Genomic DNA, 4,803 nt, shown 5'->3' with positions numbered 1-4,803 from the left:
CATCAAAATGGCTGCCATAGCGAAAACATTGCTCTCGCTTACACCCGGTAAGCACCTATTATATTGATCCGTGGGTGATATTTCTGATGAGCGAAAATTGGTACTCTAGTTATTGCTTTTACCTCTGACAACCGCATTCAGAGCGAGCAAGCACAAGTAAATAAATTATCCTCTATTCCTACGTCCTGGTCATGTTTTCTTTCGGTATTAATTCAATCATGTTAAATATTGTAAAACAGAATGTTATTTGCTTTAAGAGACTTCATAATAATAATTCAACATATTTAATAAAACTTAAGAAGAACACTTAATGGGCGGTGAAAACAATTTGCCCAGACAACACAAACCTTCGAAAAATTATTAAACTTTATGAACGCAAAAATACATATTTAAATTGTATATTATAATTATATTTTGCTAAGATAACACTGAAATAGAAAGTATTTTGGACAGCGTTATACAGCAGCCATAATGCGCAATATGGTAACATGCATCATTAGGAATAAGCACTATTTGTTGTTTCCAAAAAGAAAAAAAAGTTTGCGCACGTAGGATATCTCTCTGTTGGTATATGCATCAATATGTTTATTTTAACAAAATCCCGCCTATTTACTTGATTCACAACGCTGTCTAATTATAAAAAATATTTTAAAACGCAAAATACATGAATGTAGAGACTTAAATGTAGAGTAGCGAATGTTTGTGACCGTAGTGTTTATCAAAGACTCTCTGGATTTTTTTTGTTTCCCTTCAAACAGTGTGAAACTGTTTCTCAGAGAGAAATTTAATATAAGTTGTTTTGACATCCCGCATACTTATTATAGCATCTTTATCCCGATAAAATGTGCATTGCAAGAAATTTAGTAATTCGATGTCAGCCAAAACGTCTGCCGAAGATGTTAACAATCCAGTTTCATGTGGTTCTGATAAAGATTTTCTTCTTTCAGCATACACCAAGCATTTTAAGTGGTATTTCATGTCATATGCAATTGCGTCCCCGGGTTCGTTCAACAAGACGAGAAGGCGGTACTTCAATTCATTAGAACTATTTTCAACAACGTTCTTAATTTTTTGCCCCATGGACAACGTCTGCACTAAATGAAGTTCACCCTCAGCCTCTTGACGAAATATGCATTTGTTTTTGTCAAATGGAAAGGTAGAAAACCATGTTGAACTTGGAGCATCCACTGTTGTCTCCGAACTTTTACTTTAATTTCAATGGACGTCCTCTTTTGGCAACCGTAGGCACTATGGATCCATGTTTTAAAGCCTCCTCATATCTCCGCTTCGATTTATCATAGTGTCCTTTGTGAACTAGAGTAACATACTTTGTGGAAGAATGCTGCCTTTTCCTGCAGGTGCTCAGGAGATAATGGTTTAAGAAGAGATGCGAGCGCTGAATACTGAAGATCACCAAATTTGCTTCTGTCCACTGCAATTGTTACTAGCTTTTCTAGTGATTCAAGATATGGATTTCGAGTTACGTCTACTCTTTTCTGATCCTAGCACACGATACAGAGATTATAATCAAGTTCTTTCGGATTTGGTGACTCCATCTTGTAAGTTAATTACACAGTTTCATTTCTGAAAATACAAGAAAGAATTGGGGAAATATTTTAGAAACGAAAGGTAAGTCACAAGAGGACTAAAGGTAAAGTAAAGTAAGTGATAAGAACATAAGATACAATACTTACGTTACAATTGAAGTTCGGCAAGTAACCGCACAATTTCCCCTGCTAACTGTGAGTAGTTCCACTTTCCGCCGCACTTATATACTTTGTCCGAGTACTAGAAAGTTCCAGAAACTTCCATTGAATTCTAGTGGGACGTTCTAAAACCCCATTGAATTCTAATGGAAAGTTCTAGAATGTTCGAGAAAGTTCTAGAATATTCTATCATTTTCAAGAAAGTTCTAAAATGTTCTTGAATTTTCGGGTAAGTTCTAGAATGTTCGGAAAGTTCTATATTAGAAAAAGTACAGGAAGTTCTAGAACGTTTTAATAAAATGCCATGGAAGCCTCTAGAGCTTCCTAGAACTTTCCATTAGAATTTTATGGCTATTTCTGGAACTTTCTAGAAGTTTTGCATAAATGGTGATATACTTGAGGTGGGTGCTCTAATAGGGTGTCTGTCAGGGTATAGCATGCGACATATCAAACTACTTGTCTTGGAAAGTAGATAACGGATTCATGGTTGGCTTTTCCATAGGTCTCGTCTCCCTCTACTCACGTGGGAAAATCAAGCCAAAGAAGGAAATATTAATTTGTTATAATTTCGATGTTTCTTAACCAAACTGAATGATATACATGACAATTTAAAGACAATTTGTTACTCTTTCAAAAGGTACACAACGTTATTCTCAATTATTTGACGTTTACTTGTTATTTTTTAAAAAAATATAAAGAAAACACATCATAAAATGTGCAAAATTTGAAACAAAATTATTTCTCACGTTATTATTTGCATTGATAAGTAATAATTCTCGTCATTTAAAAATATTTTCTACGTCGTGTGGTGTTTGTTTCATGAAGATTGGTCAATTAGTTTGGGAGATATAGGCTTTTAAAGACAGTGCTGTGCATTCGCGAAGGCGGCCATCTTTGATAGCCGTCATATTGGATTTGGATGAACGAAAAAAAAATGGCAACCGTATCAGAATTTTAAAGCATCACCGAAAGGACAAAAATCAAGGTTAGTTCAATTTTAACAAGAAATGCACACGGATGTGTATATTCAGACATAGCGCATCCCACTATGAGGTGCCGCAAGGACGATATAATTTTTACAAATATGACATTTCTTATTTCATTTCAGCCTTTTTCAGTCTTCTTTCATTTGTATTATAAAAACTTGATTGTGGTTTGTTATTTCTTATTATTGAAGAATCATTTTTTTTGGGAGATGAGAAGGAGAAATAGGAAGAAAAGTTTCGTTTAAACATTTTTTTTTTTTTTTTTTGCTTATTTTTAGCTTACGATTTTTAAAACTTCATTACCATAAATTTAAATCGCTTCACCTTCCCCACCCTAGAAGTTTGTTTCATCAAGAAGTCAAATAAAGGTTTTTATATTGCAAATAAAAGAGCGAAAGAGACTGAAATAGTACAGGAAATTTTAAATTTATGAAACATTATCGTACTTTTGTAACCTCAAAACATGCTTCGATTATCCTAAAATTTTATTTTTGTCTTTTCTTAGGTAATCAGAATGTAATCTTTCCACACTTTTAGAAATAAAATTCAAAAATTCGTTTTTTTTTTTTTTTTCATTTCAGCCTATTGATCATACATCTTTTAAATTAAGCTACCAAACCGGCCATACTCTTTCATAGAATGTGATACTACAGTGTTTATACAAGAAATTATATATGCATAGGCATAGACCTAGAATTAAGCCAAAACTTTTAATTTCACAGATTTTGGTTCGGAATCCAGAAATTTAGTATTTTCGAATTTCATAATACCTTGAATATATTTTTTTTAAATCGAAAAACAAACCAATTTTTCGCAAAATATGCTATACTAGCGGAATACTCGTTCTTCCAACGGGAAAAATACGTTCCATTTTGGACATAAAGGGGTGAATTTGGATTTAAACTGCATCGGAAGTGCCACTGTTCATCTTAGCCACCCTAAAACTGTGGATTCGGCACTGATATCGGTCATTTTCGATCATTTTATGTATCATCAACTCCCCTCCCTCAAGTTTCAAGGCTGAAATTGGATTAAACGGCGTCGGAAGTGTCACTGTTCATCTTAGCGACCCTAAAACTATGGATTCTACACTAATATCGATAATTTTCAATCATTTTATATACCTAGGTAAATAATGACACTAATATGTATAGTATGACACTAATAGCGGTCATTTTGGATCATTTTTTAAATATTTTCCCCCTCCCCTTCCCCTAGGTTGCACCGTCAAAGTGAAATGACAAATCCCGGTCATTTTGGGCTATTTTTTACATGTCTCGGATTCCCCCTCCACCGTTGATTCCCGGCCCGCATAGAATTGTAACTAAATTTGCAAGTCATCGCTAATGGAAGTGTCACCATTGATTTCAGTGACCACGAAAACTATGAAATCGACACTAATATCGGTCATTTTCTACTACTTTTATATGTCCCGGTAAATGCCCCCTGAGACCCCCCTGGTTCGAATTTTGACAAAAACGTTTAACTCTGGTCTGGAGCCTGGACCAAGCATTCGTGACTAAAATTTGGTAACTCTCGGTCAATTTGTCTGGTTCCCAAGCCGGTTCCGGTAAACACCCCCCTGAGACCTCCCTGGTTCAAAATTTGAAAAAAAAAGAGCTTCGTCTTGATCTGGGGCCTGGGCCAAGGTACCTCTGACCAAAATTTGGTAACCCTCGGTCCACTCGTCTAGTCCCCAGGCCGCACACAGACAGACAGACAGACAAACACACAAACAAACTCTTTATTTTATTTATATTAGAATAGAATAGAAAACACTTTTTAAGGTAATTCTCTTGAAAAACGAATTATTATGTACTATTTTCAGTATAAATTGTTTTATTTTTGTTATTTTTTTACGGAATTAATGTCCTTTTTTAAATACTTTATTTTACTTTGGAAAGGAGTGTAAAAGCCAATTTACAATGATACCATCCTTCGGATCATGTTCATAATGTTGTAACCATTACATTTTTTCCTTTTCTTTATTAAATAGATGTCTTAAGAACTTGTATCATTCGTCAGTTGAATCTGAGAACATTATAGTAGATGCTGGAAACCTGCTGCCGGCAAAATATGGTCAAGTTGTCTATGGGATGCAAGATGCATTT

The sequence above is a fragment of the Thermobia domestica genome, chromosome 11 (genome assembly GCF_964235325.1).
Source record: "Thermobia domestica chromosome 11, izTheDome1.hap1.1, whole genome shotgun sequence".
Lineage (NCBI taxonomy): Eukaryota > Metazoa > Arthropoda > Insecta > Zygentoma > Lepismatidae > Thermobia > Thermobia domestica.
This window is presented reverse-complemented; position numbering follows the sequence as displayed.